The sequence below is a fragment of the Monodelphis domestica genome, chromosome 6 (assembly GCF_027887165.1).
Source record: "Monodelphis domestica isolate mMonDom1 chromosome 6, mMonDom1.pri, whole genome shotgun sequence".
In the NCBI taxonomy this organism is placed as follows: domain Eukaryota; kingdom Metazoa; phylum Chordata; class Mammalia; order Didelphimorphia; family Didelphidae; genus Monodelphis; species Monodelphis domestica.
Genome location: NC_077232.1, coordinates 164081742 through 164099571, shown reverse-complemented (window position 1 = coordinate 164099571; position 17830 = coordinate 164081742). Strand labels below are relative to the sequence as shown.

Below are 17830 nucleotides of genomic sequence, written 5' to 3'. Positions count from 1 at the left end.
AAGGGGTCGAGGTTGGGGAGGGAGGGCGGAGGGAGGAACTAGTTAACTTGTTAGAGGACAGATGAATGAGTATTTGTTGTAATTTAACGCGACTTGAAAGCAATTTGCTTCTAAATCCTTTTATTATTGCCTTGTGTGCAGAGCTCTAAAGGAGGTGGTGTAATTGGACAAATGAATATACACACGATATATACACATATACTCTAATGCATTCATATGTGTATATGTGTACATTTCGAATACATATATGTATATATTTATGTGAAGACTAGATGAGACTATTAACAGTCCTTCAAGCGACAAACTCACACAGCCACTGGCATAGGTAATCCCTTGCATTTTCCTTGAAAGACAGGCTCAGAGAGAAGAGCCCACCAAAAGGATATTTAAATTGCATTTCATCAGGACAGGATACCAAGGGGGGGGGGGGGGGGGAGCATGAAATGTGCTTATTCTTTGGAGTGAAACAAAACTAAGTGGTGGGAAGCACTGGACCACTGCCGCAGATAAAGTATTGAGGTCTTATGTATTCAAGGTGGACCATCAAATTTTCATCGGAGTTTTTGGATCAGAATAAAACAGGGTAATTTCACTGGGTTCAAATGGCTGTTTTAATTGTGGCTTTGTGTTGCTTTGAAACCACTTGAGAACTGTTTAGTCATTATTCCTCGACTGCTGGATAAGTGATATTGTTTGGAGGGGTGGGGGTGGGTGGGGTAGGATAACTGCATTATTATGTTACCATTACAAGAAGGAATCCACATCTCCATTTTGTAGAAATTGCTTGCCAGGGTAGAGCTTCCCATCTTTCTGCCTGTTTGGTCATCAGACAGGGCCAGCATTTTGTTAAACTCTAAACAGTGAATTAAAAGCACTGACGACTTGGAGCAGCCCTCTAATGCAAAATGACAAATTGCACTTAGGTGATACATTCACAAGAAAATGATTTATAGATTTTTCACGATGGTCTGAGCAAATGAAGGCACCATGAATTATATATCCTAATGCTCACTATATCATTTTCTAATAATACTGTTTCAGATGGGTTGCTGTATACTGTATTCTTCAATAGGAAGTATTGATTAATATGAAGTTCATGACTATCTATAAATTGGATATTTGTTTACTAATTTGTCTTTTTTTTTACTTGTTTGTTTATGGTGCTGACTTTAGATGAGGATTTTTTTTTTGTCCCTTGTCTTTATCTTCTCTACCTCTTCCTTTCTCCCCACCTTTCCTAGGCTACTTATAAAAATGAGCCTATGCCCATACAGCTAATCTTCAGGTAGGGGTTACTTTACAAAAGAAGACTAATCTTTAGATATATACATTTTACTTCAGGCTATCCTTCAGAAATACAAATTCAGAAATTCAGAATGTGGTATTTTTCCCTCATCCCTACCTCAGCTCTAAGGATTTCTCTTTTCTTAGCAGCAAAACATGTTAGCCTGCCTACCTTACCTAGTTTGTCCTCTTTATGTTGGCAGAAATTAGAAAGCCTTACTTCTCTAAAATTCCTTGTATTTTAATGTTGCTCTCACAATGTCTTAGATTTAGAACTGGGAGGGACCTCAGAAGCCATCTAATGCTTTGGTCTTGTTTTATTTTAGGAAACATTCTTGTTATTCACTCACATATATTCCTAAAAGTGTTGCAGATCCCCACACCTCAGCTAGTGAAATGTTTAGAAGCCTTACTTGGTTCACATGATGAATGATCCTTCAGTTTCTAAAATGAATGGTAGGAGTATCAATTACAGAAAGTTTAATTTAATAGTTGGATTTTATAGTACATTGGTTCTGGAAACAAGATTCCTGGGTTCAAATCCAGCCTCTGATGTTTATCACTTATGTGACCTTGGGTACTTAACCACTTGCTGGGCCTCATTTTCCCCAGTTGTTATATATGGCTGTGTCTAACTATATGCCTTCTGAAGTCTGTTACAGCTCTAGATCTAGGATCTTTTGATGCAAGAGAAATATGATCCTATCCTTTCTCATACAGAATACCTTGGTGAAATAGGTCCCTTGAACTTCCCTTTCAGAAAACTTGCTTAAGAGATTATTTCTTGGTCTTTACCATTTTAAATAGAGTAACAGTTTCAGCAGTGTAAGGAAAACCCTAATCTGGAAGCTTCTTATCCTGAGATCTCCAGAGTCACATTACTTGGCTTACTTCTAATTATCCAGGTTTACAAACATACACTCTCATATACATAAGAAGAACTCTCAACTCAGTCCTGTTTTTAGCAGCATTAAAAAGCATGGTTACTAAAAGATTACTGAAATCAATGATGTGATTAGGATTGTAAAGAAGAACTGTAAGAATCACCATTTACAAAGATAGCCAACTCCTTTACTAACAGGGATATGTGTGGGTTTTACAGATGGAGCGCTGAGGCAGAAAATCCAGCTTCAAACATCCAGGTCGATACAGAACAATCTCTGAAATTAATTGCAAGGTCTGATGAAGTTTATTTGTGTGCCAGGGAAGCTTCCTGGATAGGTCTCTTTGCTCCTCCCCCATGGATTTTCTTCTTATTTGCCAGTGATGGAAAATGAGGGCAGCCCTTTTGTTTAGTCTAGTTGGAAAGCATAAATTGCTTGGTTCTCTAAGGAGCTGCCCCTTGATTTGACTAATAACGAAGGAGAGTTAGCAAGTCCTGGTTAAGAGCAGAAGTTAGAGAGATGTGCTCAGAAGAACCTCCAAATAATACTGCCAGCCAATAATGATAACACTTATAACCCTGGGAGGACTCTAGGGGTTTCTGGTATAAGGTACAGAGTGCTGGACTTGGAGTCAGGAAGGCCTGGTTTCATAATCCTGCCTCCAATTCTCACTAGTTATGAGTAAGTTCCTTAAGGACAGACATTCCAACATTGAGTCCCTGTGTGTGTGTGTGTGTTTCCTTCTGTTTTTGAATGTATAGACTTACTGTAGATAGCTAGATAGCAGCTACATAGCTAGCTAGCTAGATAGATAGATAGTATGTATGTATGTATGTATGTGTGTGTGTATTCTTAGAGGTGGTAGGTACACTAAGTGGTTAAAGTATCTTCCCTAAGGTCATACAACCAGTATATTATCAAAGGCTAAATTTGAACCTGTGATGTTCTGATTCAGGTCAGTCCTTTCTCTACTATACTCCATTGCCTCTCTGTCTTATATATGCTAAGTGCTTGATAATACATGTCCATGGAATTGAATTGGCTATGATAAGTCTTTTTGTAAACTTTCTTAACCTTTTCTTAACCTCATCTGTAAAATGGAGATAGCAAAATCTACTTTCACAGGCTTCTGAGACTCAAATGAGAAAATGTATGTAAAGTGCTTTGACTATATAAACAGCAGCATTTAGTTTTAGGAAACATGATCACTCATAGTTTGGAAACAGCTTGATGGAGGGCTCTCCACTCCCCATCATTAAAGAATTCAAAGACAGCTTTTCCCAGCTGCCTCATAAGGAATTTAGATCTCTCTATTGTATTGCTTGGTTGGCTTAACTCTCTGCAGAGGGAATCATTCTTTTCAATGTGTTTTCTTAGAGTGTTGACTTAAAAGTGATATTTTCTAAAATGATTTCTTAGTCTCATTTTATTAAAGAATCTCTTGAATTTGATTTGGTGAATTATAAAATGTAATTAATGATTAAAGAATTTAGGTTTATTCTTTATAGGCTAATTTTATACCATGCTAACAAGTAGGCAGCACTAGCTTACCCTAGTGACAACTGGTTGATGGATCAGGGGACATGGGAAAATTGTTGAGGATTTTCACTAGGTTTCATAAGTTCTTTGCATAAGTGAAATTATATATGGATGTCCCTCCCCTTCATAGGAGCTTATCCTGAGGAAATTGGATTTTGATGAATGGAAATCACAATGAATAGAAATAACACAACAGAAAGAGAAAATATCTCTGCTTCACTGAAGATGGGTAGACATGATGATGAGGCTACTGAACCTGGGCAATTCATTCAACTGTGATTAAAAGGGTTTAAAAATATTAAGTAAATTGATTTTACAACATTTTAAATAAAGTAGACTTTTTTGTTTTTATTCATGTAAGCTTCTGAATTGATCTTTAGTTTAAAATGAAAAAAAAAGAAGTACTTTATCATTCTTCATATAACATCCTTTATTGTTTTCACTTCCATTTAGCCTCCCAATGCCAATGAGAGACTGAGTGCTTGTGTGGTGGCTTGTATTCTAAAAAAATGTGAATGATTAAACTTGCAGGATACTTATGTCATCAGGGGAAAAAAAAGAAGGCTAACACAGATCAGAAGAAAAATGGTGTGGAAAAACAAAAACAATGATTGGACATGGAAAGCTGATTATGGTTTTGTGGTAGTAGAGTGTGAGTATGATTCTTTATGTTACACTTAAGAGAAAGTTAACATTGCTTGGGGAAAAATCTTTTATTAATGCTTTCTTCTCAACACCTTCATTTCTGAATAATGCCTTGCACCTTAATAATCATAGGATTCTTTTCTTCTTTGTAGCAAAAAAGAAAAGAAGAAAGCAGCAATGTATGATTTTAAATAAAAACAAGCAATATAATGACCCTGCTGTTAGTGTATGAAATACTCAACCCCTGGGATTCACCAGCTTCTAGCTAAAGAGTGAGAATTTCTCATCTCTTTAGTGGTTTAATATTCCTTTTTAAAGGTTACAGAGGAAAGAACCTTTCCTAAATTCCTTAAGACAGTTCTTTTCCCCCCAAGTTTTGCTTTGTTGTTGTTGTTGTTGTAGTAGTAACCATCCATATATACCAATAATATTTTTTTAAGCCTGGAGCCCTGTCCTAGTTACCTCAGTACTTCAATGGTTATGGAATCTCTTCAATGGATATGTAACCCCAAAAGTTGTGTAGCTTATAATCTCTTAGAATATTTTACATGCAAAAAAGCATGATATCTAATGAAAAACAAGACATATCTATAAAATTAATACATAATACCCACTTAATCAGATTCTAATTCACTTTCCATTCTGCAAAGGTAAGATTCTATTGTGATAGTATAGCTTATCAAAATATGCTCTGTTTTTTTTTCAGGTAATATTTCTTCTAATTGGATGACCAATCTTTATTAATTTTTTCAACAGTATACTAAAATATTTTAATATGATTTTAGCAGCAAATTTCTAACTATTTAAAATTATGGAAAGGAATGGCCAAGGTAGAGCTCATTTGTTTTTTACTTTTAAAAGATTTAGAGCTATATAAGAAACTTAAAGATCAGCTAACTAAATCCCTCAGAATTTTACAGGTGACAAAGCCAGGCCCCAAAATGGGAAGTGAATTGTCCAGGGTTTCACAGGTAAGTCAGTATCAAAGCTGATTTGAATCTGAGTTTTCTGGCTTCTTTACAATGCTTTTCACATTTCATCATATTGCTTTTTTCTCTCTACAGCTCAGACTTAAGCTAAACAATCTCTACATTCTATAGATAAATAAAACTGATATAATTTTTAAGTTTTATCATTTGTTCCTTGGTTCACTCAGGTTTGAATAATGTCTTAAGATTCTCAAAGTTATGCAGAAATTAGGAAAAAAAATTTTTCAAAGGAAAATAGAAATTAATACATAGCTATTAACAATGATAACAATCAAAGTTTATCATTTAAAGTCTAGAACTTTTCCTTCTACTATATAACCAGATTCTTTATTTCTCTCTGAAATGAATTTCTCTGTCATCGGCTTCTCCTAATTATGACTTTCAGTGAATCCTTGCTGAATAGTGAGACAACATCTGGGTAGCTAAAATGGATTTATTATGGGATAAGCCCTGTCCTAGGAATGATTGGGGTAGATCAGAAAGTTAGAGAAAATATATCTTTCTATCAAGAACCTTTAATCCTAGTTGAAAAAGCAAAACAAATTACCTATGAAAGAGAAGAAAGCAAAACTAAAAACAATTATAGAAAAGATAATTTTTGTTTAAAAGTTTGAAGAAGTTTAAAAGAATCTCAAGAGTTAGAAGACACCTAAGAGACAAACCCAGACCTGACCAAGAATATCCTATATGGTATACCCAACAATTCGTCCAATCTTTGCCTAATGACTTCCAGTGAGTGGAGGTCTCCCTTCACTACTCTGGTAGTAGAGGTTGTCCATCTTACTTTTCAGTAGCTCCATTAAAAAAAATAAATTAATAAAGGACATGGCTTGATAGGGAAGAGTAAAATAAGGGGTATGACACAAAAAGAAACAATAATGTACAGTGGACTATGAAACTTGCTACAGAGATTAGAGGAAAAAGTTAATCTTACCAGAGTTCAAGTAAAATCAAGTCAACAAGCCTTTATTAAGTGCAATTTATGTGCCTAGTACTGTGCTAAACTCTGTCTATGGGGACTGGGGGGAGACAATCAGGAAGCTCACAATCTAGTGGAGTAGACACCATGCAAACAATGTATAAACAACAAGATAAACTGGAGATAATTTCAGAAGGAAGGCAATAAATAAGTAGCATTAAGGGAAAATAAGGAAAGGCTTTTTGTAGATAATGGGATTCTAACTTTCACTTTCAATGACCCAGGAGGCAGATAAGGTTCCTGAAATCTCTGGTATCAGCCTGGCTACCATTTTTACAATTTGACTAAGAACTTTTACAGACTAGGATTGGGACATTTTTTCTAGGATTTTTTGTTCAGTTCTAATGAATGAAAACTGGTAATATTAGTTTTGCTTGTATAAAAAATGAAAGTTAAAGCATCGATTTAAATAGTACCTAACATCCCTTTTTATTTGGATGTTTTTATATAAAGTTGGCCTACTGAAATTTAAGTAAATCTATCTTATATATGAGATAGAATCTTTTGTTTAAAGTTTTATTCATAATCAGAAGTTATTTTGGAAAATTTTCCATAAAATTAAGTTTAAACCTTTGCAAAATACCACTTAACTATATTTTACAATAAACATTGAGACAAATTTCAAAAAAGTTTATGAATATCTTCTTTTTACAGTTTTCTTTTTCATTACTACAAATTCTCTAGTATCATCTGTTGGGAACTTGCCTATTCAGCATTCTGATAGCCTGGGTAGTTACATGATACAAATATGCCTTTTGCTTCTTGGAAATGAATGGCATACTCATTTACTATCTCCACCTCTCCCCTCTTCTTTGGAAATAATACAGTAAGTCTCACTAAAGTGTAGTTCCCTGTGTTTGGGATTAATGTGATCAGGAAAACAATGGATGAGACATAATCTCTATTTATGGATAAGACTTGACTTACAATGTATTCCTTTCTTGGAAAAGAGATGCCACTACAACTGTTGCTCAGAGATGACAGAGTTCAGAATGTAGATAGGAAAGTTTTCTTCCAGTTTTCATAAAAGAAAAGTTGAGAAGACCTATGTGCTAAAAAGAAGGAATGTCGCTACAGGCAAACTAATTATATTCAAAATAATAGATGGAGCTTAAAAAAAAATAAATTAAAAACACATTTTCTAAACATTTGCTCCCTCAATCATTTTCTTGTACTTCTCACAGGAGAGCTGAATTCTCTCCCTCTTTCTCTCTTTCCATTTTTTTGTGTGTATGAAATATCAGAGGATAGAAAAATTGTGAGGATTCTTTTCACCTTCTTTGTGAGCAGATAGAAGATTATTCTTTTGGCAGGCAGAGGAGCAACTAGAGGAGTGACCAGAGGTCTACTTTTCTTTTCTGAGGTGGGAAATGAAATGACCTTGTGTTATTAGGTCCAACTATACCCAAGATAAATACGAATTCCCATTCTACTTTACAAAATAAATGTATGCCTCCTTTTTTTTGGTTATCAAGAATTCTAGTGTCATTTATATTTTATTAACTATAGCAATAGTGCTATATGTTTGTCCTTGGTTAGACTTCTCTGGATAGTCCATGAGTTTGATGGTCCCTTTAATATGTCTCCCAATAATATTACTATAATTCATTTACAGAAGGTGTCTCCAAAGTTTAATAGTTTAAAACTGCACTAAAACTTTGAGGACATTCTGTATAGTGATTTGCATTTTCTATAGTGTTTTTTTTCCTTATTAGTATTGTAAACTTGGTATTATCATTATTTCACAAGCAAGGAAACAAGTGAAAAGGCTTTAAAAGGATAAATAATTTGCCCATAATCAAACATTTAATAAATGTTTGAGTCAAATTCTATCCCAGATCTCCTGATTCAAAATTTATTGCTTTAATTATGATATAATTCTCTGTGTTTATTTTTTGTGATTCTGTCACTCTCAATGAACAATACCAGAAAATGTCCCTAGATAAATAAAATCACTAAATACTTAACCGAATTAAGGTGCTGTAGCTTCTCTGACAGTTTCTGTTGTAAGGATCTGAGTGGGGAATAATTGGTTTAGAAAATCAGGAACTCATTAATATAGAGCATTTACCTAAAGTACTAAAACATGTTTTGTACTTGACTTTTTTCTTCTGAAGATGAACTTAAATATACATATTGATCCTGAAAATATTGGGGAAATAATATAGAAAATAAATATAATAAATATCTTCTAACTTTGACTTTTATCCAGATGAGAGATAGAACATTTATTTTAACATAAAATGTTCTTTACTACAGGCAACTCATAGCAAGTTATCTCTTTCTGCATTTAGGTTTTTTAAATTCTTTATTTCTTGTTATTGTTTAACATTTTTATAGGTAATAATTCATTTCTTTTAAGATTTCAATGTTTTTTATTTTTCTTTTTTCCAGATTATATGTCAATAATCCATGTTCTCTCCCTTCCCACTCCTCTCCTTCCCAGAATACAGGTAGTATTATATAAGTTGTACATATATTATCATATATATTTCCCTGTGTCATGTTATAAAACAAGATACATATTGCTTACAATAGACAAAAATTTCTGGAGGAAATAAAGTGAAGAATGCTATATTTCAATTTGCATAACTCCATCTGTTCCTTCTATGGTGGTGAATATCCTTTTTCATCATTATTGTTCTTACTGGGTACCACATTCTCCTGGTTCTTCTCACTTCACTTTGCATCATTTTGTATGAGTCTTTCTAGGATTTTTTTGTGTTTTGTCACTTTTATTGTAACATAATTTTGTTAGCTATTATTGATGAAAGATGTACTAGTCAAGTACTAAGAGTGAGAGATAATAGATGAACTGCTTTTCTGTTCTTTCAGTATCCTTGAGATTTAAATAGAACATGGGAAGGAAACCCAGCATCTGAAGGAGACTCCCTATGGAAATCTTATAGCAAAATGTTGATATCCAGAAGAGAGACAGGTTTAGATGGGCTACAAACTGATATACTAAAGAGAGTGTTCCCAATGAGAATTCAGATCCATTGGCATATATTTCAGGTGTTTAAGGAATTGGTTAAAAATTTATTTTGCAAATGTAAAGTCATAAATATCACATAGTAAAGAAAAGTAATATTATATATAGAGAAAAAACAGTTCTTCAACTTGTAATAATTATTATACATTTTAAACCAGATAATCTCTAATAAATCATGAGGTAGAGATTAAGTTGATTCATATTACTTTTTCCACAGGAAATACACATTCTCAAGGAATACAAAATTAAGTCAGGAGTACATTTCAACACTTTTCCAATTTATCTCTAATACAATGTCCCTCAAATACAAAATTGATTCTACTAATTTACCCATATTAGATCATGTGTTTCAGTTTTCTCTTTTGACAGATTTTTACCTGGTCCCCCTTGTGGCTGATGCTATTAAAAATCTACAAGCTAGAGGGAGCTGTGTAATCTGTAGCTATGCCAAAACCTTACTCTCCTCCCACCTTCCCCATCAACATTGAAGAGGTAGGTAGTAGACCTAGAATTAGTAAAGCCTCAATTTAGATCTTGTCTCTGAAGCTTAATAATTAGTTATATGACCTTGGAGTAATCCTTTCACTTCTTGGAACCTCTGTGTTCTCATCTGTAAAATGGGAATAATGTGAGGCTCAACTGAGATCAAAGTATATAAGACACTTTACAAACTTAAAAGTATCCTTTGTCTACTAGTATTGTTATGGCAAAAATATTCTCAGTCCCCCAAGCTATTCTTCAGTCATTCTTAACTTTTCCTTAAACCTCATAACTAATCAGGGCCCAAGCCCAGTGGATTATACTTTCCAAATGTCTCTGCTGTCCTTTCTGTTTGTTTGGATTTTTGTGCATACTTTTCTCTGTTAAAGCCTCCTACATCTTTTCCCTTCCTCTAGTCTCTCTCTTTTCCAATTGATCCTTCATATACTTGCCTAACCAATTTTCCCACTGCAGTAATTTTATTATAGTATTTCCCTGCTCAAAAATCTTTCCATGACCATTAACTTTACTTTCAAAGACATCTATAATATGCTTTTGGTACCTTATTTTTAATTAATATATTAGGAACATTTATTAAACATCAATTATGTACTAGGCTCTGGGCTAGGTGCTAGGGACACAAAGCTAAAATAATTTTTGCTTAAGATAGTTAATCAGTTAAATTGATTTGAAAAAAAAAACAACTAAGTAATATGTGTGAAATCAAACGGCTGACTGTGAGCCTATAAATATATGGGAATATAAATAATTTTCCTCATGTATACTTTCACCATTCCATTCCTAGAAGGTATTCCCACCTCTCTCTGACTCATAGAATTCCTATCATAATTCCAAACAAAGCTCATGTTTTACCTCCTACAGGAAGTCTTTCCTGATCCCCCAAGTAGTTACTCTTTTTATCTGGGTACATGCTTTTTTTTTTTTTAAACCATTCCTCTTGGTGCAAAGTATTGACAATTACAATCAACATTTATAGGGTGCTTTTAAAGATAGAAAAATTATTTTCATGCATAATCTCATTTTAAGGTGACAAAAGATTATTATCATCATAATTTTTAATATAGATATTTTTTAAAGTATTCCTATTTCACATAGAAAAAAATTGAGATGCAGAGAGGTTAAATTTCCATGGTCACACAACCAGTTAGAAAGAAAGCTAGAATTTGAACCCTCCTTTTTCCAACTCACCCCATTATTCTATGTATTATGTCATGATTCTTTGTGGCATAGAGGAAGAACTAGCTTTATTGTGTCATAATCTTAGTTAAAATAAAATAAAAAACATAGAAATTAAGAATAGCAAAAATATGTTACCAGTAGTGTAGAATAGCATATCTCACGTCCTCATATCTCATTTCCTCAGAGAAATTTTAATTTTGTTAAGCTAGAATTTGTGAAATTGATCCATATACTTATCTAGTATGTTTTCTTAATTTGTATATATGTGTATATATACTACATACATATGCATATGTTACATGCATATGCATATACATATGCATATGTTACATGCATATGTATATACATATATTTTAACAAGTTACCAACTGAAATTATAAATATGGTATGAGTTAGCAGGTAGAAAGAAATAATTTAAGGACTTGATTCTGTCATCACCACTCAGTTCCCTTTCTGACCTGTTAAATTTGTATTTAAGATTCATAAATATGGATCCCTTAAAAAGAGGGATATTGAATGAATGTATGAATGGAGGAGTGCATTAATGATGAGAAGAGTTCTTTTTGAAGTGGAATTAAGGAATGAGATTTGTTTTGTGTTTATACTTGGTAAATCCTTGTGAACTTTAGTTGAGGTAGGTTCTGAGTGAAGAAGCATAGTATGGTGACACTGTTAGGAATGGCCTGGATTCATGCTAATTTCTCTTTCATATCCTCATTCTCTCTCATTTTAAGCATTAATCTTCTTTAAAACATTCCATGACTCCTAAATAGTACAATATATGAAATTTTCTGATTTTAAACCAAAGATGGCATGTCATTTTAATTTCCCCGGAAATTTACAAGTAACATCACCATTCTTTAAAGCCATAATATCCAACTTGAAAGCACTACATTTACGGGAATTATGCCTAAAGATTATATATAATGATGAGAAAGGCATATTCTTATGCATATCAGCAGACATTATAGGAACCAAAAATTCATAAAAAGAAACAACACTGCATACTTCCTAATTGGATTTTTCAGGATTACCAGAGCCCTTGGGCGGCATCGGAAGTGTGCTAGAAGGTTAATGGATAACATAAATCAGCAAAGCATGGCATATACACATACCTGAAGAAGGAAGAAAAGGTTAAGAAAAAGGTGGCTCTTTATAGTATAGCATACATTAGGTAAGCAAGCAGAAATGAGCTAATTTGTAATGAATTTTGCCTTCTAGAATCCAGGTCTTTATTTCTATGTAGAAATGTTCTCATCTGAAGACAGACAGGCATATTAGCTTGATAATGGTTATATTGATTCTGGCCAAACTTGAAAATTCACCTGAATCAAAAGAGGAAATAGACAAAGAATTCAAGAAACAGTTCACAAGCCTGACACAGAGGCATGGTAGCATAGTCTTAGGGGACTTCAATTATCTGGACATCTGCTGAAGCTCTGTTTCTGCCAAAAATAGAGTAACTAATCATTTCTTGGCTTGCCTTTATGGTAATTTTGCTCTTTGTAAAATGGAGAAAGCCAAGGGAACTCCTCTCTAAGACCTGATTCTCACCAAGAAGAAGGTACTGGTTGCTGAAATAGAAATGATAAGAACCTTGGGGAGAACTGGCTGGTCCATTCTAAAATTTGAGATTGAGAAAGAGAGAAACACTGTCACATTCTGAAATTCCTCTTCAAATTTGAGAGAACAGATTTCAAAAGATTAGAAAAAGGGTATCTAAGGATCCACTGGGCAAGAAGTTAACAGGAAAATTAGATCAAATTGTATTGACCTGAGGTGTTTTACAGCTTTATACTTCCCTGTCTCAATATATGAGCATTTCTTTAGTGAGGTTAGGACTTTACCTTCTTTTATAAATCAGAATTTTAGGGTGTATAGTGTCAGGATTGGATTTGGCTCTTCCCTGATTGTAACATTGAAGGTACTTAGCTCTTCCTTTATTGTGAAGATGAAAATGTAATCCCCTGTCTATTTTTCGATTCTAATCTCTAAAGTGTAAACCCAGTACTTAAAGTAGATCTATCCATTTTAACCACAAAAAGGTATGAACTAAACACAACCATTTCATACATTGAGTTGGAGGTCTGTGACCAACATGTGAAAGAGTGGGCATCCTCTGGATGAGGAACATCTGCTGTGATTGGTAGACATAAAATTTAGGGGAGGTGACACAAGAGAAAAAGTTCTTTGAATAGTGGAAACAGAGATCACAGGAATCTATGAGTCACTCAGAGTTGGAGTGAGCAGTCAGTCACTCAGAGTAGGACTGGAGGAACAGTCACTCAGGCTCAGAGTGAAGACAGTTGGCTGTGGAACTGGACACCTGAAGGAGCTCATGCAGGAGACCTCAGACTGCTTTCCTTTTAGAGGGTCACTGTGGTGAGTGTAAAGGTTGACTTCCTTCCTTGCCCTTTCTGGAGGAAGTGTGAACCTCTGAGAAAGGCCCATCATCTTGAGACTCCTTTCCCCTGACTGATGCCTTAGAATTTTCTAACTGGTTCAGAGGAAGCCAGAGCGTTCTCTCTCTTTCTCTCCCCTTTTCTCTCTTCCTTAATATATTCCCTCTATTGTAAAAATAAACTGGCATAAATTCCATTTACCTGAGTAATTCATTTTGGGATTTAGAAATTAAAATCCCTGGCGACCACAAATTAAATATTCAGTCCAACCATAAATTTTAATAATAGACACCAAATTCTCAAATCACTTTGGATACAAAGCTCTGGTTTAAATTAGTTGGAATTGCAGGCATCTTGTAGTCATTTTGAAACTTATCTACACTTTTGGAATCCCATGAAACTTCTGGTTGCAATTGAAATTAAAACAGAAATATTTTTTGTTATATTCCCTGACTTGATGAGTGATTGCTTATAGTGAAATTAAATTTTAAAGGTAATCCAGCTCAAATCAGAAAGTCACCCTGTGCTGAAGTGTTTCAAATGGTAATAGGGTAATCACTCTCTAAGTACACACACACACACACACACACACACACACACACACACACACACACACACACATACACATACACACACTTGAGACACTCAAATTTAGCATTAAAAGTTGATTAAATGGATTTTTTTTTCCTGAATGACTGTTAAATTCCCTCCAGCCATGTCCTGAGCATGGCATCCTATTGTTTACCATTTTCAAAAAGAGATAAGTTTCCCTCTGTTTTCTGTATTGCTATGCTTTAGCCTTTTCCTGGGTGTTAATTCTGAAAATTGACTTAGAAGTGACAAGAAAAGAAGGGAAAGGAGATTGTTATTAATTTCTGGGGGGCCTGACTCTGCTTTGAACTGAACCTTATACTCATAGCTCTGATAAAGAAGGTACATTTGCATATATTGATAAATTTTCTAAACCCATTTTAGGGTCAGCTTTTCAACTGAAATCGGTTTTTTTCACTGCCTCAAGGTAATGAAAGCACATGGAAGATCTGATATTTTATCAGTGTAGGAAAACTTCTAATGTGGTTATTCCCCCCACCACTGTAAATCACAAACCATCTATAAAATAATTGACAAAGTGTCAGTTAGCATGATGAGGCATATAGAAGTTAAATAAATAAACTGGTCTCACATAATTCATAAGCATTGATGACAGGATTTGAACCATTTCTTTTTATGTCAAATGTAGCACTTGATCCCCTACTATACCATATTTCCTTATCTGAGATAGTCTATGTTATGTATTTATTTGAATCATATCTTTTCAGATACCTTAACTAAACTCAAAGGTTATAACTACTGATTTATACTCCTTTATTCCATCCCCACCCCAGGATCTGGCACAATTCTTTGCAAATTGTAAGCATCTGAAAAATATCCATTGATAAATTGCCTTGTAGTTTGCTGAGTTATCTCAGCATGATTACAGGAAAAGGAGAAACTTGAAAATGTATTAGTTGGGACAGCTAGGTGGTTCAGCGGATAGAGAATCAGACCTCCAGATCGGAGGTCCCGAGTTCAAATTTGGATTCAGACATTACCTAGCTATGTGACCCTGGGCAAGTCAGTTACCCTCAGTTACTGAGCCCTCACTGTTCTTCCAACCTGGATCCAATTCTAAGACTGAAGGTAAGGGTTTTTTTTTTCTATTTTTTGTAAAAAACCAACCAAACAAACAACAGCAACTTATTAATGGCCCTTTTTTTTCCAGTTAAGCTATATATCCACCTATGTAGCTGTGTGTCTACCTAAGCTATGTATAAATTATAATGTGTGGTTAGTGTAATAGATAATATTGAGGGGGTATATTTGGTACTTGATAACTAATGGATCAGGCAGCTTTCTTGTGTTGCCTACCCTCCTCCCTATATTCTTCCCTTCCTCCTTTTCCCTCCCTCTTCTTCAGCCTCTTCAGCTTCCCTCCTCCTTCCTTTTTGGTTTCTCTAAATCCCTCAGGGTGATCTATGATGTTTCAAATGAAAATACTTTCTATCTTCTTTTATCTTAAGTAAGGGTTTATTTGGGGAAGACAGGAAAAGATGGAGGATGGAGGTAAGAGGGTTGGGGGTTTCCCTAATTCTATAATTAGCCTTAGATTGGAGGATATTGAGAAAAATGGTTGATAGGTCTAGTATTCCAATCACTATCACCAACAGAGCAAGTCAGAGAGATATATGGGCTATTGTCCTTCTTCTTCTTCTGTCTTCAAAGTCACCAGGCCACCTCCAGCTTGATTATCCCAAATCCCAGAGACAAAACCAGCTTCTTCCTTCCCTGATTCAAAGGCAACCAGGAAATCAGTCAGGACCCTGATTCAAAGGCAACCAGCATCAGCCAAACCCAGAAATCCCCCATTTAGTTTGGCTCCAAACTGCCTTTCCTGGTAACTTTCCAAATGGAATCTTCCTTTGATTGACAGTCAGGTCAGCACTCAGCCACTGCTTCTTGTCTTGCTGCATGCCTCTCCAATATCTCTTCCACATTAGTTGTAACGTGATGATACAAGTATCATCAAAATTAACTAACACCTTCCAAAGTTATCTTTGAATAAAACCCAAAATGTTGAATGGCTAGATTAAAATATGAATTCCCCTTATTTAACAGCTTTTGATTTGTGTGGTAGAAAGAGAGATTGTGGATGAAAGTTGGCTAGAACTTATTTCCAGTGCTTATTTGTCCATAAGAAAAGTCGAGGAAAGGCCTCAACGAGGGTATGCATAACCAGGAAAAGTGGACATTATTCATATATTGAGAATAAGGGGTCAAAAACAAAGCTAAATAGCCTGAGTATTATACAGAAATGTTCAAACCAGAGGCAGACTATGGGTTAAGTAATTCTCTATGGAGGATTTACTGGAAGATGTAGACAAGAGTGACCAGATTAAGAAGCCAGGAAGAGACTATGTTCATCGTTAATGTGGAGAGTTCTCGCCTTGATAAGACTGAGAATACGCTGATCCAACATAAAGTGTTCACAAAATATCAACTCATTTTCACAGCTTTTGACTAGTGTAAAAAATTAGGAAATTTTCAGTTTGTAGATTCTTCTATACAAACTTCCACAAATATAGTATGAGGTACAGGAATTCCCTTTAAACATCCTTCCTTACACAGGAACGAACTCCTTTGAATGAATTCTAGAGGTGGAAAAGAAGGTCTTTGGAGCTAAAACTTTCTCAGCATGCAGTCTCTGCATAAGCCACAGAGTGGTGCTAGGAGCACCAAGGCTCCTGGATCAAGTGTTGGCTAAGAGTGTGAGAATAGATCAGCCTGGATTATGCAGAGCACCCAGCTGTGTCATTTCACTTAGTCTAGGGTTGAAATTACCAAGTGGCAAAGCATTTCATTATTTTATCAAAATGTCTTATTTCTGTCTATTTCTCTCTCCTACTCAACAGCAACAGCCAGATGCCATTAGAAGAGGAGAGCTAGCAAGCATCCTTCCAGTATTAGTCACAGGGTGGGAGAAACAACCATTTTACCCTGTTCAATCATCATCTTGCTCCTGATAGTATCAGTTTTTGCTTCATGGAATATCCCTAGGCAATATCTCGAGTCTAATGGTCACTAGAAGGAAGATTTCAGAGACCACTCGGACATGACTCCTGTTCTTTCCCTGAACCCTCCACCCTAGTCATTCATCCTACACTGCACTCTGATTGTTTGTGTTGCAACTCAGATGTGCTTCCTGAGTGTTCTCATGTTCTCTTCTGGGGTATTTGCATTGAGGCACTTGCCTGCCTTTGTTTTTATAACCTGACCTCTTTGTCATCTTCACTTATGTTAACCCTATGGGCTACAACACAGGAGATTTTAGAGTAAGTGAACAGGCTTGGAGAGTCAATTGTTAAATTTTCATTGTGAGCATTTACACCTCAGAAATAAGCAAATATTATAAGTCAGAACTTGATTTATTATTTTGTTGATTGTCTAGCAAAGTTGATGATGGCAAAATGTGAATAATGCATATTAAACAAAAAAGTATATCTATCTACTACATTTTCCCTCCAGAGAGCCTCGTTATATATACAATCTTTATTACATTCCTGGATGCATAAATCTCAGGTTCTCTGCCACTTTGGTGTTTTCAGGCTGGGAGAATGCAGGGAAATGCAAAAGAAAGAAAATTTGAGACAAAGGGGCACAAAATTAAAGGAAAACCTATAAATGAAGATTGTATCTCTGGGACTTGAAATGATAGAAGTCTCAGTCCTACAGTGGAAGTAAGTGCAATTCAATTCAACAGACATTTATTGATAGTTCCTCGAATCTAGAACTCGTGTCTCAAATATAAATACTATGAAAATCTGTTACATAGAAAAACTATAATAATGGTAGAGCATAAAATGCATGTAGTTTGATCATATGTATCCATTTGGATTTGT

The 17830-nt window shown here is 34.9% G+C and overlaps 1 long non-coding RNA gene across 4 annotated transcripts in view; it reads left to right on the top strand.

Moving 5' to 3' along the window:
- LOC103104912 (uncharacterized) overlaps positions 1-17830 on the top strand; it is a 32056-nt gene that overhangs the window by 1174 nt on the left and 13052 nt on the right. The window contains exons 2-4 of one of the 4 annotated variants that reach the window (XR_008912895.1): positions 4239-4359; positions 5273-5323; positions 8715-17668. This is a non-coding gene — a long non-coding RNA (uncharacterized LOC103104912). Of the gene's footprint in view, positions 1-4238; positions 5324-8714; positions 17669-17830 lie in introns of all 4 variants that reach the window. The other 3 variants (XR_008912896.1, XR_008912894.1, XR_008912893.1) reach the window with 3 other exon arrangements.